The following is a 26,460-nucleotide window of genomic DNA, read 5'->3' as shown; positions in this document are numbered from 1 at the left end:
ACCCGAGACAGGCCAGATGGTCGTTGTTCTTTTCTAGGTTTAATTTTGTTGTCACGTTCCGCCCTGGAGTTAAGAATGTGAAGGCAGATGCCCTGTCACGTTGTTTTCCGGGAGGCGGGAATTTTGAAGACCCGGGTCCCATTTTGGCTGAAGGTGTGGTGGTCTCTGCTCTTTTTCCTGAATTGGAGGCAGAGGTGCAGGCAGCCCAGTCAGAGGCTCCTGATCTTTGTCCTCCTGGGAGGTTGTTTGTGCCTCTCGCTTTAAGACACAAGATTTTTAAAGAACACCACGATACGGTCCTTGCTGGGCACCCGGGGGTAAGAGCCACACTGGATCTCATCGCTCTGAGATTCTGGTGGCCTGCGCTTCGTAAGTCGGTTGAGGGTTTTGTGGCAGCCTGCGAGACTTGCGCTCGTGCCAAAGTCCCTCATTCACGGCCATCAGGTCCTCTCCTTCCCTTACCCATTCCTTCCCGTCCTTGGACACATCTGTCCATGGACTTTATCACGGACCTGCCTCGTTCCTCGGGGAAGACTGTGATTCTGGTGGTGGTGGACCGTTTTAGCAAAGTGGTGCATTTCATCCCTTTTCCTGGTTTGCCCAATGCTAAGACGCTGGCGCAGGCATTTGTTGATCACATTGTCAAATTGCACGGTATTCCTTCAGACATAGTCTCTGATAGGGGCACGCAGTTTGTTTCCAGATTCTGGAAGGCTTTCTGTTCTCGCTTGGGGGTTCGGTTGTCATTCTCTTCTGCTTTCCACCAGCAGTCGAATGGCCAGACAGAGCGCGTCAATCAGAATCTGGAGACATATCTGCGTTGTTTTGTGGCGGAGAATCAAGAGGATTGGTGTTCTTTTTTGTCCCTTGCTGAGTTTGCTTTAAATAACCGTCGTCAGGAGTCCTCTGATAAGTCACCATTTTTTGGTGCATATGGGTTTCATCCACAGTTTGGGACTTTCTCGGGAGAGGGGTCTTCTGGTTTACCTGATGAGGACAGATTCTCCTCGTCTTTGTCATCTATTTGGCAAAAGATTCAAGATAATCTAAAGAGCATGAGTGAGAGATATAAGCGTGTGGCTGATAAGAGACGTGTGCTTGGTCCGGACCTGAATGTTGGTGATCTGGTGTGGTTGTCTACCAAGAATATCAAATTGAAGGTTCCCTCCTGGAAGTTGGGTCCTAGGTTTATTGGGCCTTACAAAATCCTGTCTGTCATCAATCCTGTTGCATACCGTCTTGATCTTCCTCAGACTTGGAAGATCCATAATGTTTTTCATAAGTCCTTATTGAAACCTTATGTTCAACCCATTGTACCCTCGCCTTTGCCTCCTCCTCCGATTATGGTTGATGGTAATCTTGAATTTCAGGTATCTAGGATTGTGGATTCTCGTCTTGTCCGCGGTTCTCTTCAGTACCTTGTTCAGTGGGAGGGGTATGGTCCTGAGGAGAGGATGTGGGTCCCAGTGACGGACATTAAGGCCTCTCGTCTCATCAGGGCTTTCCATAGGTCCCATCCTGAGAAGGTGGGTTCTGAGTGTCCGGAGTCCACTCGTAGAGGGAGGGGTACTGTCACAACCAGACAGCTGAGAAGCTCTGACAGAGGCCTTTCAGAACCTCCTCCTTGAATTGCTGTGTTGTGGTATTCAGCTCCTCCTCTCGTCAGCCTCTCTCAGCTGTCATGTGTTAATTGCTTCCCTTTAAATTCTTCCCCAGAAGGCTTTTCTGAGCGGCTTATATTACTTCCTGGAGTGTGTGTGCACGCTGATCTGTCCTCCTGTTTGCTTCAAAGCTAGGTGTACCTTTATCTGTTAATATCTGTTTGCTGGATCCCAGGTGACCCTGACTCCCTCCGTATCTTGTGTAGGGAGCCGGTGGTCGTGTCCCCTCACTATTGTAGGGTGCTCAGGGCTTTATAGTCAAGGTTCGTGGATATGCAAACCTCCACCATTCGGATCTTTGCATAGGCTGAGCAGCCAGGGAAAGTGCCAGGTCTTCTGCAGGGGTCTCCCTTGGTTCCTTAGTTTTAGGATTCAGCGAGTCGTTTATACATGTTGCTTTGCCTTATTTCCTGTACACATTCCGTGACACTATTCCAGCACAGTCATCAAGGCTGCCATGTACCTTAGTTTCTACGAGTTCTTAAGCCCCGACAAATTCACTAGCGTTTCAGCCAGGAACAAGGGTTTAACCAGGGGTCAGCTGGTATGGCGCGGCGATCATTTCTCCCTATACCTCCTCACTTCCAAAACTTCTCAGGTGGGGCCACCAGTAGAGGTAAAGTATTTTCAGACTTTCAATGCATGGTGCCCAGTTCAATTCCTCAGGAGTTTGCTGGCAGTTTTGGGGAACTGCGCCCCGGACAGTCCTTTGCTCCTGTTTAAAGTCAGGGCCATCATGGCTTCCCAGTTCATTTCACACATTCGTATACTAGCTTCTGGTTTGGGCTTCGACCCCAAGGTAATTTCAGGGCACTCCTTCCGGATTGGGGCGGCATCAGCTGCTTCAAAGCATAACGTCCCCGGCCATGTTATCTGTAAAATGGGCCGCTGGCGCTCCTCATGCTTTGCGCGTTATATACCGAACCCCCAGGCTGAGATATCCAAGGCTTTTCGCAGTTTGGTGTTGTAAGTTGTTCAGCTGCAATAAAGGTACTCTCTACCCTACTTGGTTGCTTTTTGCCCTCTTATAGGCCTACCCACGGCATGGGTAAGGGCACCCCTCCAGCCATTTAGTTAGGTCAAGCAGACCATTCTTTAAGTTAGGTCCTGGTCCTTCAGGGTACTAGCTCTCTTCCGTAGCCATGACCACAAATATATATATATATATATATATATATATATATATACTGCACATATATATATATATATATATATATATATATATCATAATTTTTATTACTAATTGATTCTTACTTGTATGTATTTTTTCTCCCCCTCTTTTGTTGCCCCTTTTATTTGTCATGTATATACATTTTATGAATATCATATTTGGATTGTTATCTATTCACCCACATATTTATTTTTGGGCTTTCCCATCTATTTAACTATCTTATTTATTAATTATATTCATTATATGGGTCTTTTATGTGAGGGTCGCCGTTACTGAACCGCTCGTACGGTAGCTGGGACTTCCGAGTCTCCTGCGTTTGCGTTTCATTGGTCACGTGACCGGCTCCATGCGTTCCACTTTAGAACACGGCATTTCACTGCTTTAGTTGTCCGTTCCGTATGTATTTCAGCTATATCTATATGGTTCCTTCTCCCTCCTCTCTTCTCTTAGATCGATCATATCCTGTATTTTTTATATTTGATTCTATTTGCAACATTTGGCTCCCTTGGCTTTTGTATCTGAATAGGAAGTGACGCAGTGCCACACATACCCCCTTCCCCCAGCTGCTAGTCATTTATTTTATTGGGTGTATATAAAAGGTACCCTGTTAGCACAATACACACACACCACTTGAGGAAGCTATACGCGAAACGTGCGTCAGGGCTGCTGAGAATCACTCTGGTATTTATGTAATTATTTATTATTATTATGTCCTACCTACACTGCCATGTCTCTGTATTTTGCACATTGCACTTCATATATTTATATGTATTTGGCTTCGTGTATTGTCCTATTGGTCTGAGGTCAGGATTGTTTCACTTTATACCAGTGGGTATTTGTTACTTCAATAATTAAATAAGATGTCGCACTAGGAAAAAATGGACCCCAAATCGGTGCACCTGTGTATTGAGACAACTCACTCAATGCAATAGGTAAATATTAAACAGTGTAACAGGGCACTCAAGAAATCGTGACCATGTGGTTGATGCAGTTTGATATCTTTATTGCTATTATGAATAATGTTATTCAAACAAATCAATTGTAAAAATCGATAGATGGATCGATAAAATGAATAAAAATGATCGTTTTACACAAAGACTCAGGGTAATATAGTGCAAATATCGACAGTCATAAAATACAATCTCTAATTCAATTGTTCAGTCCAATTTTAGTGTGTACACCTGGGTATTGATAAAGTCCAATCGAATATTGTTATGTCCCACTTCCAATTACAGCAGCGTCCCGCTGAAAATGAAGCAGATAGCGGCGTCCCGCTATAAAATTACTTGCAAGTAAATTTTACCTTATATCGACCGAAGGTTCTCCAGACTTTAGACTTTGGATCCTCTCCTCTCCTCAGCAGAAGTGTCTGTGACACGGTGTATCAAGAGGTTTTTCTTAGACGACTCTGTGTTTCTGTTGGATTTAACTGCCAAGCCCACCAGATCTCAATCTATTAGTGGAAAGTCTGCAGTGGCGTTTATAACAGAGATATCCCGTCAAATGAGGCTTCCAAATGTAGTCTTTAAATCGGTCGGTTTGGGGTACTTTGCTCCTTCAATATAAAGATGGAGGGTGTAGCACCAGACGCGTTTCGGGGTCCAAGTTATTGCCCCTTCCTCAGTAGGCATACCACTGAGGAAGGGGCAATAACTTGGACCCCGAAACGCATCTGGTGCTACACCCCCCATCTTTATATTGAAGGAGCAAAGTACCCCAAACCGACCGATTTACAGACTACATTTGGAAGCCTCATTTGACGGGATATCTCTGTTATTAACGCCACTGCAGACTTTCCACTAATAGATTGAGATCTGGTGGGCTTGGCAGTTAAATCCAACAGAAACACAGAGTCGTCTAAGAAAAACCTCTTGATACACCGTGTCACAGACACTTCTGAGGAGAGGAGAGGATCCAAAGTCTAAAGTCTGGAGAACCTTCGGTCGATATAAGGTAAAATTTACTTGCAAGTAATTTTATAGCGGGACGCCGCTATCTACTTCGTTTTCAGCGGGACGCTGCTGTAATTGGAAGTGGGACATAACAATATTCGATTGGACTTTATCAATACCCAGGTGTACACACTAAAATTGGACTGAACAATTGAATTAGAGATTGTATTTTATGACTGTCGATATTTGCACTATATTACCCTGAGTCTTTGTGTAAAACGATCATTTTTATTCATTTTATCGATCCATCTATCGATTTTTACAATTGATTTGTTTGAATAACATTATTCATAATAGCAATAAAGATATCAAACTGCATCAACCACATGGTCACGATTTCTTGAGTGCCCTGTTACACTGTTTGGTATTTGTTACTTGTCTTGGTCCCTGTTTCCTCTATGACCTATCTATTTAGTACTCATTCTAGTATGTTATCCGGATTGTGGTTCTCTATATATCCTGTTTGCTTTTTATCCGCTGCTATATTGTATGTATTTGTATTTTTATCTATTCTATTGTTGAAATAAAGTCATTCATTATTAGTTGTGCTATACTTATTTATTGGTGTTGCTAATCTAGTATGTTGGCATTGAACACATACTTATTTTGAGCCTTATTTGAAGCCGGTTGTTATAGGTGTGTGCAACATATTACAGGTCCTTCTAAAAAAATTAGCATATTGGGATAAAGTTCATTATTTTCTGTAATGTACTGATAAACATTAGACTTTCATATATTCTAGATTCATTACTCACCAACTGAAGTAGTTCAAGCCTTTTATTGTTTTAATATTGATGATTTTGGCATACAGCTCATGAAAACCCAAAATTCCTATCTAAAAAAATTAGCATATCATGAAAAGGTTCTCTAAGCGAGCTATTAACCTAATCATCTGAATCAACTATTAACTCTAAACACCTGCAAAAGATTCCTGAGGCTTTTAAAAACTCCCAGCCTGGTTCATTACTCAAAACCGCAATCATGGGTAAGACTGCCGACCTGACTGCTGTCCAGAAGGCCATCATTGACACCCTCAAGCAAGAGGGTAAGACACAGAAAGAAATTTCTGAACGAATAGGCTGTTCCCAGAGTGCTGTATCAAGGCACCTCAGTGGGAAGTCTGTGGGATGGAAAAAGTGTGGCAGAAAACGCTGCACAACGAGAAGAGGTGACCGGACCCTGAGGAAGATTGTGGAGAAGGACCAATTCTGGACCTTGGGGGACCAGTGGAAGCAGTGGACTGAGTCTGGAGTAGAAACATCCAGAGCCACCGTGTACAGGCGTGTGCAGGTAATGGGCTACAGGTGCCGCATTCCCCAGGTCAAGCCACTTTTGAACCAGAAACAACGGCAGAAGCGCCTGACCTGGGCTACAGAGAAGCAGCACTGGACTGTTGCATGTCATTCGGAAATCAAGGTGCCAGAGTCTGGAGGAAGACTGGGGAGAGGGAAATGCCAAAATGCCTGAAGTCCAGTGTCAAGTACCCACAGTCAGTGATGGTCTGGGGTGCCATGTCAGCTGCTGGTGTTGGTCCACTGTGTTTTATCAAGGGCAGGGTCAATGCAGATAGCTATCAGGAGATTTTGGAGCACTTCATGCTATCATCTGCTGAAAAGCTTTATGGAGATGAAGATTTCATTTTTCAGCACGACCTCGCACCTGCTCACAGTGCCAAAACCACTGGTAAATGGTTTACTGACCATGGTATTACTGTGCTCAATTGGCCTGCCAACTCTCCTGACCTGAACCCCATAGAGAATCTGTGGGATATTGGGAAGAGAAAGTTGAGAGACGCAAGACCCAACACTCTGGATGAGCTTAAGGCCGCTATCGAAGCATCCTGGGCCTCCATAACACCTCAGCAGTGCCACAGGCTGATTGCCTCCATGCCACGCCGCATTGAAGCAGTCATTTCTGCAAAAGGATTCCCGACCAAGTATTGAGTGCATAACTGAACATAATTATTTGAAGGTTGACTTTTTTAGTATTAAAAACACTTTTCTTTTATTGGTCAGATGAAATATGCTAATTTTTTGAGATAGGAAATTTGGGTTTTCATGAGCTGTATGCCAAAATCATCAATATTAAAACAATAAAAGGCTTGAACTACTTCAGTTGGTGTGTAATGAATCTAAAATATATGAAAGTCTAATGTTTATCAGTACATTACAGAAAATAATGAACTTTATCACAATATGCTAATTTTTTTAGAAGGACCTGTATATGGCAGCTACTAGTTTTCAGGCTCCTGTCCCTATGGCAATAATTATGGCAATAATGCTGTTTCCGTGTTTGATCCATTCACCATGTTTGCCCCATTTGGTTTTAACCATAATACATTTTTAAAGCAAAATACCATCTGGTTCGTAGTATATATTTGTATAGTTTTCAATTTTCAATTTGGAATATGGAAATCATTATTTTTTTTTTTTTTTTAAGAGATTTATGTCTACAGTGTTAAAAAGTTATTTCTATTCAATAGTTTTCCATTTGACAGAATAGAGGCACAATTTTAGTGTGTACATTTTTATATTTATTCTCTGTCCATTTTTGAAAGTTCTTTTATGTTTGTATGGTTTTCCCATCATATAGTACGGGGCCCATTTTTTATTTTGCAGTTTTTCCTCCCAATGTTCCAATAGACTTAACTTTTTGTAATTTTCCATTCATATAGTTATATGTACTATTTAACCACTTCAACCCCCCTAGCTGAAACACCCTTAATGACCAGGCCACTTTTTACACTTCTGCACTACAATACTTTCACCGTTTATTGCTTGGTCATGCAACTTACCACCCAAATGAATTTTACCTCCTTTTCTTCTCACTAATAGAGCTTTCATTTGGTGGTATTTCATTGCTGCTGACATTTCTTACAAAGTCTCATATTCCACTAACTTGTGACAAAAAATAAAATCTTCCATGAACTCACTATGCCCCTCACAAAATACCTTGGGGTGTCTTCTTTCCAAAATGGGGTCACTTGTGGGGTAGTTATACTGCCCTGGCATTTTAGGGGCCCAGATGCGTGAGAAGTAGTTTGAAATCAAAATCTGTAAAAAATGATGGGGAAATCCGAAAGGTGCTCTTTGGAATGTGGGTCCCTTTGCCCACCTAGGCTGCAAAAAAGTGTCACACATCTGGTATCGCCGTACTCAGGAGAAGTTGGGGAATGTGTTTTGGGGTGTCATTTTACATATACCCATGCTGGGGGAGAGAAATATCTTGGCAAAAGACAACTTTTCCCATTTTTTTTTACAAAGTTGGCATTTGACCAAGATATTTATCTCACCCAGCATGGGTATATGTAAAATGACACCCCAAAACACATTCCCCAACTTCTCCTGAGTATGGCGATACCACATGTGTGACACGTTTTTGCAGCCTAGATGCGCAAAGCGGCCCAAATTCCTTTTAGGAGGGCATTTTTAGACATTTGGATCCCAGACTTCTTCTCATGCTTTCGGGCCCCTTAAATGCCAGGGCAGTATAAATACCCCACATGTGACCCCATTTTGGAAAGAAGACACCCCAAGGTATTCAATGAGGGGCATGGCGAGTTCATAGAAAAAAAATTTTGGGGCACAAGTTAGCGGAAATTGATTTATTTTGTATTTTCTCACAAAGTCTCCCTTTCCGCTAACTTGGGACAAAAATTTCAATCTTTCATGGACTCAATATGCCCCTCACGGAATACCTTGGGGTGTCTTCTTTCCGAAATGGGGTCACATGTGGGGTGTGCCCTGGCATTTTAGGGGCCCTAAAGCATGAGAAGAAGTCTGGAATATAAATGTCTAAAAAATTTTACGCATTTGGATTCAGTGAGGGGTATGGTGAGTTCATGTGAGATTTTATTTTTTGACACAAGTTAGTGGAATATGAGACTTTGTAAGAAAAAAAAAATTATCTATTTCCGCTAACTTGTGCCCAAAAAAATGTCTAAATGGAGCCTTACAGGGGGTGATCAATGACAGGGGGGTGATCAGGGAGTCTGTATGGGGTGATCACCCCCCTGTCATTGATCACCCCCCTGTAAGGCTCCATTCAGACGTCCGTATGTGTTTTGCGGATCCGATCAATGTATCCGTGGATCCGTAAAAATCATACGGACGTCTGAATGGAGCCTTACAGGGGGGTGATCAATGACAGGGGGGTGATCAATGACAGGGGGGTGATCAAGGAATCTATATGGGTGATCACCCCCCTGTCATTGATCACCCCCCTGTAAGGCTCCATTAAGACATCCGTATGTGTTTTGCGGATCCGATCCATGTATCCGTGGATCCGTAAAAATCATACGGATGTCTGAATGGAGCCTTACAGGGGGGGTGATCAATGACAGGGGGGGTGATCAATGACAGGGAGGTGATCAGGGTATCTATATGGGTGATCACCCCCCTGTCATTGATCACCCCCCCTGTAAGGCTCCATTAAGACATCCGTATGTGTTTTGCGGATCCGATCCATGTATCCGTGGATCCGTAGAAATCATACGGACGTCTGAATGGAGCCTTACAGGGGGGTGATCAATGACAGGAGGGTGATCAATGACAGGGGGGTGATCAGGGAGTCTATATGGGGTGATCAGGGGTTAATAAGGGGTTAATAAGTGACAGGGGGGGTGTAGTGTAGTGTAGTGGTGTTTGGTGCTACTTTACTGAGCTACCTGTGTCCTCTGGTGGTCGATCCAAGCAAAAGGGACCACCAGAGGACCAGGTAGCAGGTATATTAGACGCTGTTATCAAAACAGCGTCTAATATACCTGTTAGGGGTTAAAAAAATCGCATCTCCAGCCTGCCAGCGAACGATAGCCGCTGGCAGGCTGGAGATCCTGCCTCTTACCTTCCGATCCTGTGAACGCGCGCGCCTGTGTGCGCGCGTTCACAGGAAGTCTCGGCTCTCGCGAGATGACGCGTATATGCGTCACTCTGCGCAGAGCTGCTGCCTCCGGACCGCGATTCTGCGTTAGGCGGTCCGGAGGCGGTTAAAGACACCATTGAATTTACCTTGTCTGTTATTGAAAGATGGAGAAAAAACAATTTAGTGGGGTTGTGGGGTTAAAAATTTGTGGGGTTAAATTGGAAAAAAAATACTATTCCACCAAAGTTTTGGGGGTTTTGACATCACAAAGTTCACTGGGCGCTAAAAATGACATAACGTCCTTATTTTATAGCTCAATACGAATACGGTGATATCAAACTTGTATTTTTGTTTTTGTTTTGCCACTTTTAAAAAATAAAAACCTTTGAAAAAAAATGTTTTTGCATCACCATTTTCTGAAAGCTGCTGCTTCACAGAATTTCACAAAGAAATACGCTTTGTAATGAATTACCTAGTCAAGAAGCGCTTTTCTTTGTATGTAGCTGGCCCAATGATGGGGAACGGTGATCAGTGTTGATTGCGCCACCTGAGGCGTTAAATGACAGGATTAGGCGGGATTGCCGTTTCCCATCATTGCAACGGGTGTCTGCTGTATGATACAGCTGTCACCCGCCGTGTATGGAGCGGAATTACTGCAGCAGCCCACTCCATACATTCCCTCTGCCACTGCGATGTACAGGTATACCTGATTTATATTGATTAGTGACTAATTAATTCAGAACAAATTGAATTTCTTGGCTAAACTGGACTGAATAGAATTCATCAAAACTTCATCATCTCTATTATTAAGCAATTTGTCCAGTACCTCTGCCCCCTTTCTCTCAAAGCTTTCCCTGATCACAGTTCACACTTCAACTATTATTTCTATTCTTTCCCTACACTCACATTGGAATAGATGCTTACTTGTGCCTCTGGATACCCCCCCCCCCGACACACACACGCACACACACACACTTTTTCCCTTTTTCCCTGGGTCATGTGAGCATCCTTCTTCTTCTTCCCATGTGGTTTTGCCCACCAAAATGGTGGCACTGCATGCTGTTTTACTGGATTCAAAAGCCTCAGGTTTGTTTGGTGGACACATTTTTTGAAAAATTCATAACAAACCTGTTTATTTATGAATCAAATCACTCACCCGTAACATAAATCTTTGGTTTTAAAATGTTTCCAATTGAGAAGAATAGGATCTGTTTAAAGGGGTTGTTCACTAATTTTCAAATCTCTTAGAATAGCTGGACCAGCATTGGTGATCTTACTTTCCTGATCCTGATCCCCGTCACTGGGTCCCGGCTTATTCACTCCTTATCCTCCTGCTTCTTCACTCCCCAGCCTTTTCTACTTTTCTCAGTGTGAGATGAGGAAACAGCACTCATTGTCTGGACATTGCATTTGTATAAATGAAGTTAAATGATTTAGACTGACATTTTGCTGTTTGTCCACAAGAGGCTGCTGTTTCCTAAGCATAGCTACATTTCTAGATTCATGTGATGTTGAAAACTCTCAGGGGGTAGAGTTGCAAAGCCTGGAGAGAAAGGCAGCAGCCATCTGAGGGTAAGATTGGAAGAGGCATCCAGGAGAATCCATCAACATCCAGGCATGAGAACATCCTCCATGGAACAGAGCTGCAGCCAAGTGAAGCTGATTGTGTCCATAAAGTGGAATTGCTGCCAGGAATACAGATGAGAGCTGAGGAGTAAAGCCACAGACACTGCGGTACTGCACACTTGCCGGAAAAACCCTTGTTCCATCCTCGGTCATTAGTTTACACAAAGCAGACCCGGGTCGGTAAGACTAATCATTCACGCATCTCATACAGTTCTTAGAGACTAAGACCAGGCCTGTAGTTAGTTAGTTAGGTTTGCTGTTTGTGTCAGGCCACAAGTGCTGTTAACTGCTCTTAACAAAGACTTCACATTTTAAAGTGTCATTTCACACTGAGAAGCTTCACAACTAATTCAAGCCAGCCTGGTGTATTCAGGGGAAACACTATAGCACGTGCTGTTAAACCAGTTGTTGTTATAGCATGGAATAAGGTTGTAAGCTGTTGTCCTTTTCCACAGGCTAGCCCACATTACGCACCCAAAAATTGCTCCTGGCTGTAGAATAATAGCAGGCAAGGCGTGGCTGGTCTATTTGAGTCCGCTAACAGGTAAATTTTCTGCTAATAACTCCAGCATCCACCAGAGGGTGTCGTGCTGTACAGTACAAGGGTCCCAGCCCCTGGCTGGGTGTATGTAAATTTATTTGTGTGTAACCAGCATCTGTGGTTGCGTTCATGACCAGTTTAGGCATAACTGGTGTTTGAGTTATTAGTTCGTGACTTTGCTGTATCTTGGGGAGCCCACCCCGGTATAGGGCTCACATCAGCTCCTTGGATGTAAACTTCCTGTTTGATACTTTTAACTTACCATTTCCTGAATTCCATAAGTGTGCGATGTGACAAAGGCTCATGCACACAAACATTTTTTTTTTGTTGTTTTGTGGATTAGCAATTTGTTGATGGCAAAACAGGCTTCTGTCGTGTATCTGAGCCCTAAGTAAAGGGAAGCTAGCTTATCAGGGACTTATTTGATGCCCTGGGCATTTTTATTGCCCAAATGTTCGCATGTTCTTGTGCATGTGAAAATAATGATAGTCCAGTTTCTGTGTTTATTATGCATTCAAGTATATACCAGGCTAGTGAAAGGTTTTCTCTAACACCTCAGGTGATGTAGATTTCCCTGTAATAATTAAGTTATAGAAAATAAAAAAAAATCTGTGTGAATTTATAGATTGCACAGCAAATAAACCTTTTGCTGCGCTGTTTTGTACTATTAGTGCTCCACTGAAGCCAAATCCCTCTTTTATAGAGGGTTGCCAAGGAGATCATATTGAAACAAAATGAAGAAAGAGCAGTAATGACACATGGTCATTGTGGTTTCAGGCTAGCTACCAGTTTGACAAAATCATCAAAAGTTAAGATTCTCTTTTTCATTATAAGAGTCTGTTCACAAAAGAAGAGCAGGAAACCTATCAAGCTTCATCTGAATTCTTTTTAGTTGCTGAACGACATTGCCTATTTACATTATGCTCTATTCAGTGGTGCTTTGCAGTAGAAGAGAGTTATCTTTTCATTTTTAACTTGCTTATAACTAGATTATAATATAAAAATCCAAACAGATGTGCAGCGCTCAGCGATACATATAAAGGCAGTATGCTCAAGAGAAAAATTTGCCTGAAGGTGTGACACATTGAAGGCCTAAAAATTATAATTTTAAAACAAAGCTGTAATATGCAGTTAATATACCTGCGTTTTTAAAGCATATTACGATTATTTAGACTTTTTACTCAATGTTTGAGGCTTTGAGAAATATGTTTTATTATTCAAAACTCTAAGGCCTCTTTCACATGGGCATTGCGGATGAAGGCTGGATGTGTTCAGGGTGCATTGCTGGAAACCCGCGCGAGTAGGCACACAATTTTAGTCAGTTTTGACTGCGATTGCGTTCCGTTCTTCATTTTTTTCCATGCAAGTGCAATGCATTTTGCACGCGTGTGAGAAAAAACAGAATGTGGTAGTAACCCAGACCCAAACCCAGACTTCTTTACTCAAATCCGGGTTTGGGTTAGGTGTTCTGTTGATTGTATTATTTTCCCTTCAAACATGGTTATAAGGGAAAATAATAGCATTCTTACTATAGAATGGTAACTAAAATGTCCATTGAGGGTTTAAAAAACAAAACAAAAAACTCACCTCATCCACTTGAACGCGCAGCCGGTATCGTCTTCTTTCTGCAGGACCTGAAAAAGGACCTGCACTGGCGTCATCGCGCTCGCTAGGTGGTGAGCGTGGTGACGTCAGTGCAGGTCCTGCTGAATGAAAATAGAAGGACGTCAGCTCAGGTTCTTTTGCAGGTCCTGCAGGAAGAAGAAAGAAGATGATACCGGCTGTGCGATGAAGTGGATGAGGTGAGTTTATTTTTATTTATTTTTTAACCCCTCAATGGACATTTTAGTTACCATTCTGTAGTAAGAATGCTATTATTTTCCCTTATAACCATGTTAGAAGGGAAAATAATACAGTGAATTTACTTTAATGGGGTCCAGGGTTGCTAATCACTATTTAGTAACATCATCTCCTAGCAACCATGCCTGAAAATCGCACCGCATCCACACTTGCTTGCGGATGCTATGCTATTTTCATGCAGCCCCGTTCATTTTTATGGGGCCTGCGTTGCGTGAAAAAAGCTGAATATAGAACATGCTGCAATTTTCACGCAATGCACAAGTGATGCGTGAAAAACATCGCTCATGTACTTAGCCCCATTGAAATGAATGAGTCAGGATTCAGTGTGGATGTAATGCGTTCACGTCATGCATTGCACCTGCGTGGAATACTCGCCCGTGTGAAAGGGGCCCAAGAACTCACTTCTGTGAGTTTGCAACTTTGCAAACTAGAGCTGTTTGCAGTTTCAGGACTTCCCCTCCCCTGTCTGTACTGTCATCCTACCATGCATTGACCATAGCCAACAGCACCTTTCTGTGCCTCTATTGACAACTGGCAGCAATCATAACTGACAGTATCAGACTGTGCAGGTACAAATCCATTTTGCAAGGAAAATGATAACACACAGTTTTCAGTTAAGCCTGGACTACACAGAGACTTTGTGTATACTTTTTTATAGAATGCAAGTATTTACTAAATCAGAGAAGTCAGGCGAGGTGGCAGCTCCAATATAAACCCAATGACCCACAAAGTTTGCTACCAAGGCATCCTTGGCCCCTCACTAATGCAGCCATCTCCAGTCTCTATGGCAACACAAATTAATTCAGACCCCAAACCAGACCCCCTAATAAATACAGTAATAAATATATCCTCCCCTAAACAAAACCAGACATCTGTACATAAAATTATTAGGTTATGTCCACATGGGGCAGATACATTGTAGATTGTAGTTTTTTTTTTCTTCGTGGAAATCTGCACCGCTTACAGTAGCAACTATGTGGGTGATATCCTAAAATTTTTTATCAACAAGCTACATAACAAATCTGCAGAATACGTGCAGAAACTGACCTGTAGTACAGATTTTAAAACTGCCAGATGTTATTTTTTCGTGTGAATTTTACCCTTTGCAATACATAAGATGACTACTGCAACGAATCCAGAGCAAAAAACTTAACCTTCCTGGACATACCCTAGGCTTAAGAATGAACAAACCAGTTCAAACCAAACCGAGTTCAGTTCAAAATTTGCTATTTTTCTTATGGCAGATGAACCTGAATCTCTCCGGGTTAGTTTCAGACGAATTCACTGAAACTGTGCATAGTTAACTATGCACATGTCAATGGGAAAAAGCACTAGGGAGGAAAAGAAGGAATTTCACATGACACTGAGAGGAAGTGGGTGGGAAAGGAAGCTAAAAGACAGCCTGGATGAGCCAATCAGTGCTGCAGCAGGCAGGGAAATGCCCTAGCAGAACGAGCAAAGCACCATTCTGTGCTGGGCTGTCAAGGAGGGTGGTTGTGTGTGACTGTATCAGCCAGGAAAACGATTAGAGATGAGCAAATTTCTTAAACATTCGATACGGTTGATTCGCTGAATTTCACAAAAAAATTTCTTCTCCTGTGCGGTGAGATTACATCATCGCGCTGGCTGACGTGGTGACATATGACATAATCGAGCGGCCCGTCTTGTGGCCCGTCTAGAGCAGACAGAGGAGTTAAGTTAGAATTTTTTTTGTTTTCTATACTATTTCAGGTTAAATCTGTCACAAAGCACGAAAAAATTTGGCTTTTAGGCGAATCAAATTTATCCTGAAATTTCGATCAAATTCCATTTCGTGGGATTCAATTCACTCATCTCTAAAAACGATCTTAGGGAGTCAAGTACAGTGAAAAATCAACCAGGGACAGTCACAAATCAATTAATCAGGCTTAATGCCAGGGACAGTGAAGAGAAAGGCTAGGATTTCAAATAAGAATAGTGTGTGTTGTGCACAATAGAGAGAATCAGGGCAGCTGACAGACATGGAGAGAGGAGACAGGTCATGTGGCTGTCTGTGTCCACTATCAGAATTATAATATATATATATACTGTGTATATATATATATATATATATATATATAAAACAACACAGATAGAGCAGCAGCACAGTTAGATGGTGTGAATAGGGTGCAACTCCTCAGGGAAGGCAGGCTTCTTCTCCACTGTATAATACGTCCAAAGAACGAGGCAGCACTCCAAATTCTAGTGAGAGGGTGATGACCCAATTTATTTCCCAGGCAACGTTTCAGCCTACTCAATGAGGCCTTTGTCAAGCCTGTCATGGCTTGACAAAGGCCTCATTGAGTATGCCGAAACATTGCCTGGGAAATAAATTGGGTCATCACCCTCTCACTAGAATGACCCTGAGAGTGCAGCAATACGATGATGTGGTAGCAATCTACAGATGTAGCTGAGCAAAAATTAACTCTGATAACATGTTTTTTTGATCGCTTGCTATTACATTTTTTGTGATGTAAGGTGACAAAAAACTGCTTTTTTTACACCTTTTTTTACAGTGTTTACCTGAGGGGTTAGGTCATGTGATATTTTTATAGAGCAGGTTCTTACGGACGCAGCGATACCTAATATGTATACTTTTTTTTCCTTTACTTATGTTACAATGTATTTTTCTGGCAGCGGTGAGGCAGCACCCCAGCAACGAGGCCAGTTCCATTTGAGCCCCTACGATTGTGTCGGCCTCCCACACTAGGCCTCCTCCTCTGCGGACACATTCCCATCCCCAACAGGAGATGGGCACAGGGTCGCTCGCACGACCCCTCCTTCCTATCACATGTGCCAGGTCAAGTGTTGTCATGACGTGTTGGAGCTGATCTTTCTTGGAGGGAGTAGTCACACTGGTGAGCAGTTTCTTAAGTACATCAAGCAGCAAACATCCCATTGCCTGTCAACCTGCCACTCCAACTGGGCAGCATGATCAGCGATAATGGGTGCAACATTGTGGCCGCCCTGAACCTGGGCAAAATAACACATGCTCCCTGCATGGAGCACATAGTTAACCTAGTGGTGCAGCACTTTCTAAATAAGTACACTGGCTTGGGCAAGGTGCTGACAAAGTTCAAAAGACTGTCCAAGCACTTCAGCCACTCTTTCATGTTGAGAAACACTCTCCTGAACCTGCAGCAACAGAACAGCCTGCTGCTACACTGCTTTATTCATGACATGCCAACTCACTGGAATTCAACATTGCGCATGGTCAAGCATCTGTACAACAGCGGAAACCTGTGAACGATTTTGTCATGCACCTGACAGCTTCAGCAACAGGGAGCATGTCTTGCTTCAAGGACTGTCAGTGATAGCAAATCCAAGATGCCTGTTGGGTGCTTTAGCCCTCCAAAGAGGCCACAAAGCAGGGACAAATGTGGCATGAACAATGCCATAATATATATTTTAGAACAGACGCTGATGCTCATGCAGCAGTGGGCCATAGCAGAAGAAGAGCATCTGACACATCTTGCTGTACACCATATAGCTGTTGGGGACACAAAAAGGGAATCTGCTATTGAGGAGGATGATAAAAATGAGAATGAGGAAGATGAGTATGAGGGGCTGCCACTGCAAGAGGAAGAGTAGCAAGAGGACTATGATGAGGATGGCACTGGCCAAGACAACCAATAGTCTCAGTGGGGGTGGAGCTGAAAAGTACTGGCTCCTCAGGCTTGCTGGCCAGAATGGCCACCTTTATGATCGCTTGTTTACGCAGTGACAGGTGTATCATTGACATTAAGCAGTCTAATGATTACTGGGTAGTCATGCTTTTAGACCCTCACTACCAAGGCAAAATGGGGGAATGTTTTAATTTGACAGAAAGAGAGAACAAATTATGTTACTACCTGGAAGCACTGTGTACGCAGGTTGCCACAGTTTATGGTGAGCAGACACCTGCTGGTAGCATGTCTGAAAGGGAGGCCCCCCTCCACCCACAGTAGAATCACCCCCTTCCCACTACCACAAGCAGCAGGAGTCGCAGCAGCAATAGCAGCCATTTCAGTCTCCTCATTATGATGGAACAGTTTTTCCATCTGCCGCCAGGGTTGAAATTGTAACATTTTTGGAGTAGTTAACACGGTGAAATTTTTTAAAATTTATTTTAATTTTAAATAATATTTTTTTTTTTTTGGGGGGGGGGTCATTTTTTAAGGGGCAGCATAAATGGATGAGATTACTGTATTAATTCCAACATTCTCTCACAGTACAGGCAATGCTGTGGTCTGCATCATGCTACTAATGCCTCAATCATCAGTTACCGTATACTCACTTTCCATACTTTTTATTTATTTATTTTTTTATTGGGGAGTAACATGGTTGAATTTTTTATTTTTTTATTTTTATAAGAGAAAGCATAAATGTATGTGATTACTGTATTAATACCGACAATTACTCACAGTCCAGGCAATGCTGCGGCCTGAATCATGCCACTAATGCTTCAATCGTCAGTTTCTGTGTACTCACTTTCCACATTGTAACGTAATGTGAATTTGAAAGATTTGAAAATGAGCAAGCTTACCCAGGCTAAGTAAATATATTGACTAAGTCATTAAATATAGGGCAATACATACAAATCACATACTGAATAATAATAAGTAAATAGACATCACTAGCCTAAATATGCAACATGCAATATGGGGTGAAACTCCAGTAGCCATGTCGTAGCACATGGACGACACCCAAGGGTTTGCAAGAAATAGGGCAAATCAATACTTACATCCTATCTAGAATGAAGTCTTCAATGGAGTATCATGAGTGAATGTGTATCACAAAGTTTAAACTTGTTAGCACCTCCTTTATTGTGCAGCACGCATGTCTCTCAGATCATTCAGGAATGTGGTCTTATCAGCACAATGGGGATGGGTACTAGATTACAAGGCACATTATTACACAGAAATGGGGGGTATAACACAGTAAAAATGTAACATTATTTTTGGGTGGTGGCTAACACAGTTTAAATTCAATTATCAGTTGTTGTTTTTTTTTGGGGGGGGGGGGTTAAATTTTCTTTAAGAAGCATAAATGTACGTGATTACTACATCAACATGGACATTTTCTCAAAGCCCAGACAGGCTGAATGAGATTAATAGACCTCTCCTTGCTGTCGGTGCCCCATCTTGCCACTCTTGCTGTTTGTCTGTCCCATGATAAGAGATAATTTTTGGAAGCTTTGGAATATGAAAAAGCTGAAACAATGTGTTTTTAAACATGTTGTATGATAGCACCGTCAAATGTGCGTTTACACATAGCTATGTGTCACTCAGACATCTTTCACTATTGCTGACATTGCTTTCTAGAGCTTGGGGAGGGGGGATGTTGGAAAAAAAAATCTAAAAAAAAAGAGATAACAAGTTTTCCTAACATTTATGAGTCATAGGAGGCTAGAGGGGGTTATATACAAACTTTCAGGGCAATTGAAGCAACTTAGATTGGGTCCGAACTGAACTTTTTAAAAATTCAGCGAACTGGACCCGAAACAAATCTCGACTGTTTCGCTCATCTCTGTATAAAACTGTTTAGAAGTCTGTTTTCTAGAACTAGAGAGGTGCAATTACGTGACCTTCCCTTTCTACAAACACACCGAAGACACTGCTATTGACAAGTCACTGGGAATAATGCAGTATCTGCTCCACTAACTTGGCCTAATGTCTTTGTGTTTAAATTTGCAGATTATGAAAAAAAAAAATCTCTAATGAAAACACAAGGTGTCAGCCTACTATGAGATTATACTCCCTTCCCCACACATAACAAAACTTGAACTGTATGGAGATGCTCTGTCACAGATTTCAGCCTAGTATTTTCATTGTTTTCACTCTGAGATGATAAATTATATCTGTATTCTAAACAACACGCTGCACACTTGTATTGCTATTTAAAAAAATAAATAAAATTATAATCCTTGAACTGTCTGGAGATGCCCTGTCACAGATTTCGGACTAGTATTTCATGTGTTTTGACATATAAATTTTAAAGCCACCCTCTGTATTTTAAAACACACATTGCCCACTTGTATTTCTATTTTTCACAAAACAAGAAAATCCTTTAACTGTCTATAGATGCCCTGTCACAGATTTCAGACTCGTTTTTCCAGTGTTTTGATTTAGAGATTTAAAATGCTACCCTTTGTATTGTTACACTTGCACACTTGAATTGCTATTTTTCGCAAAACAAAAAAAAACTTGAACTGTGTATAGATGCTCTGTTCCAGGTTTTGTATGGTTATATCACATGTTTTCAGTGTTAAAATTCTATCCCGTGTATTGCAAAACTTGCATTGCACACTGTCAAATACATGTGGTACAGTTGTATTGAGCTTATAACACTCACATCAACACTTGAGAAAAAAATAATATATATTTGGGCTCATTCAGATGGCCGTATGTTTTTTGCGGTCCGCAAAAATACAGATCTGTTTTTTCGCGGTCAGTTAAGAATTTCCGCAAAAAGACTGATTGCATTCCACATTTTTGCGGACTTATAGACTTCAATAGGGCCATGTCTCGATTTTCACTGACAAGTATAGGAAATGTTTAATTTGTTTTGCGGGGCTGTGGAATAGAAGAAAAGATGAGGACAGCACACAGAGTGCTGTCTGCACCTTTTGGGGCCCTATAGAAGAAAATGCGTCCACATCTAATCTGCAAAATTGCAGATCAGATGCGGAAAGCAACATACCACCATCTGAATGAGCCCTTTCTGTTCAAATTGGAAAAAAGAAAGAAATGTTCTTGTAGGTAGGTGCTTTTGCGGTTCTGCAGCAGTTGTACTTTGTTATAAGGCAGTAACTGTAGCTAGAAGGCATTGCCAGGGACACCCAGCATCAGCTCCTCACTTCTCACCCCCTGGCTGAAAGCTTTCCTTGCCTTTCTCTACCCTACACAATTCTTCTTCTTTCTAGCCTTTGTTTCACTGTCCCTCACACTAGAATAGAAGTTTAATTATGACTGTACACTGTCCCCAAAATCGTTTTAACCTCATTTACAGCCCAACATAGAATGCTCATTCTGCAAGTGAACATGCCTGCCGGACGCAGCACTGTTTGGCTCATCCTGTCTGTCTGTCATCCTGTAAGCCAATCAGGGCAAGACTCCCCCAACTTTCCTTCAGAGTTATGTGAGCATCTTACAGTACTTATGCCTCCTTGCTTTTTCCCACCGACATGTGCAGTACAGCTGCAAGCTGTTTTACTGGATTCGTCCCAAGTGATCCTGAAAAGCTTCCGGTTCGTGTGCGGTTATATTTTTGGGAAGTGTGTAATGAGTCCTGTTTGTTATGAACTTAACCTCTATCTGTACCACATGGCTGCTGCTGCCACCACAGCTGCTTCTTCTCAGTAGTAAACTCCTACTGCCACCATTATTAACAATGCATAGCTGCCACTGCTACTACTACTGACCCTAAACAGCTAATTCATTGTCTTGTCTGTTCCATGCTATGCTACTACTGCTCTGGGCACTTGCCATGATTACTCTACCTTTTCCAAATTCGCACTGTACTCCTGCTGCACCCTATTAAAAGGGAGACTTTTTCTAGGCTTGTTCAGATTGAGCATAAATGTGAGATAAAACAGTTTGCTAATAGAGATGGCCTTGTGGATCGCCCAGGCGGTCGTTTCGCAGCGAACTTTGCGTGTTTGCGATTCGCCGAACATGCGAACATATGGAGATATTCGCGCCCACCATATTCTTTTACATTGTTAAGAACTTTGACCCATGACACATCCATCAGGTGATACAGGACAGCCAATTGAGACATTTCAGCACATGGACATACCCCCTACCTTATAAATAAACCTGATCTGGCTGCCATTTTAAATTCAGTGTTTTTCCAGTGTAGGCAGAGGTTGCTGTGTGGAGCAGGGACAGACTGTTAGGGACACCAAACGCTAGCTGATAGGGCCACAAAAGTCATTTTAAGGACTGGTATAGGTGTGCTATGGATAGGTGTGATACACAGAGGGGTGCAATATACTTATAATATGCTTTTTTAATGAGTCAAAAACACATAGATCTATATAGTGATTACCTGGAAGTCAGGGGCCTAGGGGCTAAGGGCTTACTAAGGCCATTTTTATATACGGTAAGGTTCTGGACGGGGTCGCTCTTATCAGGGCGGGTGGTCTATGGTTAGGCTGTCAGGGCCAGAATAGCACCCCCCTGTAGGGCAATATCAGGGACAGTTCTTTGCCCACACTGTCCTTCAATACCACATCATCATCTAGCCCAGGGATAGATGTTTTTTGCTTTCCCTACGGGATTCATAGATGTGCATTGGAACCCCCCGGATTGTGGTAGGACATATGGTTTCTGATTTGGTGCCGCCGAGCACCTGATTGAGTTCCGCCGAGGGTTTTCATTTTGAGGGATATCTTTTCCATTCACATGTCCGCAAAATGGGTCCGCATCAAAATTGCGGAACGGGTGCAGACCCATTCATTTTCAATGGGGCCAGAATGTGCTGTCCGCATCCGCATTTGTGGATCTGCACTTCCGCATCCATGCTTCTGTTTCTGTCAAAAAATAGAACATGTCCTATTCTTGTCCGCAATTGCAGACAAGATTAGACATTTTCTATTATAGTGCCGGCGATGTGTGGTCTGCAAATTGCGGAATGCACATTGCCCGTGTCCGTGTTTTGCTGATCCACAAAACACTTACGGACGCGTGAATGGACCCTCATAGTAACATTATTAAAGGTTACGTTTTATCTGTATGCATATTCTAATGGATTGCCTTCCTTGTACAATGTTATAATATACTTTCTATGTTAGAAAATATATTATAGTGCATTTGTATTGTGTGGCAGTTGTGTGCGGTTCTGCTGCGATACTGGAGGTATATAGAGGGACAAGTGTTATTGGAACAAATAATTTCTACTGGTGTGATATACCAGTCCCCCCCAAAAAAAACTGATTGAAGCGGGGTGTTATATACCAATATACTTTCTTTATAGTGCATCTGGGTACTGTATAGTGCATTTGCGCATGCGTGTACGCAAAAATTATATTGCCAATATTTCGTATTGAAAAAAATTATGAATGGAGATCGCAAATTCGAATAATACATCTGGTATGTCACTGTCCATGTTGTGGGACTATTTGTGCACTTCTAGTAATTATTTCTTGGCTGCAAATATGAGCTGAAGGTTTTTCAGGTTCGCCTACCATTAAAATCAATAAGACCCGCCGCGAACTTGCGGTTCACGAATATTTGATCGCGTTCTCGAACCGTCCCGGCAGATGTTCGTCCATCACTATTTGCTAACCCATATCCCAATGGATGGCACCTCTTTCTTAATCAAGTAACAAATTATAATTTCCCCACCACAGCTAAAGTTCTTATATTTTGTAAATGGTTACTTAAATAGCCCAATATACAAATTTCAAGCTAGAGGTGGAAATAACCTTATATATTTTAGAAATGTATTCAGAAAAAGTAATGAATTAAAACCTTGTCTGGTAGAGAGTATCTTGCCTTCAAAACTAAGGATTCTATTAACTAGAAAGATTTGACCTGTCCAATTAATCCTATATTTCTACAATTTTTCCATATTGGCGTGCATCCCATATTTCTGCCAATTATTCTATATTAGCATGCATTAAACCTCCCCCCCCCCCATATTCCATACATTTGTAATATTCAGCCAGACCTTATTCCCTTATTCATCAGTAAAAGGGTGGGAAATCAATTCAGTGCCCCCAGAAGGAAGATGTCTGATTATAACACTTGACAAATATTACACTTAAAGGGGTTGTCTCACTTTAACAAATGGCATTCATTATATAGAGGAAGATAATACAATCCATTTACTAATGTATTGTTATTATCCAAATTGCTTCCTTTGCAGGCTGGATTAATTTTCCCATCACATTATACACTGCTCGCTTCCATGATTATAACCACCCTCTAATCCAGCAGCAGTGGTCATACTTGCACACTATAGGAAAAAGCGCCAGCCTATGTAAGCTCCCATTGTCCCGGCCACTAGAGAGGCTGGTGCTTTTTCCAATAGTGTGCAATCACGGCCACCATTGATGGATTGCAGGGTGGTCGTATCCTGCCTGCCCTATGTTCCACAGAAAACTTGAAGTTTTGTAAATATAAGAACCATCTGGTGACCAGATCATTCCTCTCTTTGGCTTGGCTCATCCACTTGAGAGGGGAGTGGTCGGTCACCAGGCGGAACTTTCTCCCCAACAGATAATAGCGGACCATGGGAGTTTACATAGGCTGGCGCTTTTTCCTATAGTGTGCAAGCATGGCCACTGCTGCTGGATTGGTGATAACCATGGAAGCGAGCAGTGTATAATGTGATGGGAAAATTAATCCAGCCAGCAAAGGAAGCACTTGATGGCCACTCTTTCTCTACTATACTGTACCTAGTCTCGGCTGGGGTAAGTTTGCGGCTCAGGAAAAAACAGGATGTTCCTCCCGATTGATGACATGAGAGAGTACAGCTCTAAGGCCTACTTCAGAGGCATCGGTCTGTACACAAACTCCCTCTTGAAATCAGGCATCACTAATACCGGGGACCCACACAGGGCAGACTTCAAAGTGAAGAAACCCTTTTCCGCCTGCTCATTCCACTGAACCATCACTGACTTGCATCCCTTCAAAAGGCCTGTCAATGGTGCGGTGACTGTAGCAAAATTGGGGGCAAACCTCATATAGTACCAAACCATACCCAGGAACCACTTTACATGCTGAGTAGTAACCAATTCCTAAGTGCCTTAATTTTATTCACCTGAGGTTTAATAAATCCACGCCCAATCACATACCCCAGGTACTTGGTATCTTCTAACCTTATCAAGCACTTTTTTGGGTTAGCGGTTAAGCCAGCCTTCCTAAGGGAGTCCACTACAGCCTGTACTTTAGGTAGGTGACTTTCCCAGTCGGTGCTGTGGATAATGATATCATCTAGGTATGCGGAAGCGTACCAACGATGTGGATGGAGTACAATATCTATTAGCCTTTCAAACGTGGCGGGAGCGCCATGTAGACCAAAGGGTAATACCTTGTACTGATACAGCCTCTCTGGCATGATGAAAGCTGTTTTTTCCTTGGCAGCCTCTGTCATTAGCTGCACTTCCTTCGCGATGGCTTGTTGCTGAGCCTCGGGTACCCGGTATGGTTTTAACTGGACTTTTGCCTGAGGCTCAGTGATAATGTCATGTCGTACTATGGAAGTGCATCCATGGAGGTCCGAGAACACATCATGTTCCGACTAATGAACTCCCAGCATACAAAAGTCCTTACCCCAGGCATTTGAACGCAAGCACAAATACCCAGCCACCCACCCACAGGCCATAGCACTAAATGTGCAGTTTTCCAAATTACTGGCCCTGGAAATGTTGCCATTTAGGCTTGTGGACACTGAGGCCTTCCGCAGTCTCATGTCGATGGCAATCCCGCATTATGCAGTCCCCAGCTGCCACTATTTTTCAAGGTATACAGTGCCCACCTTACACCAGCATGTGTCCCGTAACATCACACGTGCCCTGACCAACGCAGTTATTGGGAAGGTCCACTTAACCACGGACACATGGACAAGTGCATTCAGCCAAGGGCGCTACATTTCCCTGACGGCACACTGGGTGAATGCTGTGGAGGCCGGGAGCGAGTCACACCCTGGGATGGCACAGGTGCTACCGACGGCAAGGATTGCTGGCCCCACGTCAATCAGGGTTTCCGACAGCCCCTACGTTAGTGGCTCCAACCCCCACTTCTCCTCTTCCACTTCCTCCTCCACTTCCACCTCCGAATTATCCTAGTGCATCACCAGTCAGTCATCAGTCGGTAGCTGGAAGCAGTGTAGCACTGCAGTAGGGAAGCGGCAACAGGCCGTGCTGAAGCTGATATGCTTAGGGGACAAACGGAACACTGCCACAGAGCTGTGGCAGGGGAAAAGAGACCAGACTGAGCTATGACTCTCGCCACTCAACCTAGAACCAGGCATGGTTGTGTCTGATAATGTCCGTAACTTGGTGGCGGCTTTGGAGCTCGGCAAGCTCAGACATATCTCATGCCTAGCCCACGTCTTAAACTTAGTGGTTCAGAGGTTTGTCAAAACCTACCCCAATTTGCCTGAGATACTGGTGAAGGTGCACTGTGTGTGTGCACATTTCCGCAAGTCATTGACAGCTTCAGCCGGTCTTTTTAATTCTGCAGCAGCGCTTGAAATTGCCAGCTCACCGGCTGTTGTGCGATGTGAGCATGCACTGGAACTTGACGTTCCACATGTTGGACAGGCTTTGTGAGCAGAAGAGGGCAGTAGTGGAGTACCAGCTGCAACATGGTTGTCGCCTTTCCAGTCAGCTTCCGCTATTCACAAGCAAGTAGTGGGCATGGATGTGCAATTAGCAGGACCATGGTACGGTTACGCGGACGCCAAATTATGCAGTGGGTCCGGATATGGGTATAGAAGTCTAAAGTTTTTGTTTGTGACGCCAATTGCAGCGTGCGCAAGGTACAGTCTCAGGGACCTTTAAGGTGTTGCAACTCACGTACCAGGTTAGGAATGCCAAAGCGGTATAATGTCTCTGTGTGATAGTGGCAATAGTGTCAACGGTGTCTCCTACCTGGGTACGGCTGGACTCCTGGATCCTGGCTCACTTGCAACAAATGAGTGTGTTGCTAGTAAGAGTAATTGAGGAACTTGGTAGCAATGAATGAGATCCAGACTTGGAATATAATTCAAACTTGTCTTTACTGGATGCAGCATTAATCCACATAAGATACAGCAATAGTCTTTGGTCCCAGTACATAT

The sequence above is a fragment of the Bufo gargarizans genome, chromosome 1 (assembly GCF_014858855.1).
Source record: "Bufo gargarizans isolate SCDJY-AF-19 chromosome 1, ASM1485885v1, whole genome shotgun sequence".
NCBI classification, from domain to species: domain Eukaryota; kingdom Metazoa; phylum Chordata; class Amphibia; order Anura; family Bufonidae; genus Bufo; species Bufo gargarizans.
The sequence above is the reverse complement of the archived record's forward strand: the minus strand, read 5'-3'. Positions refer to the sequence as shown.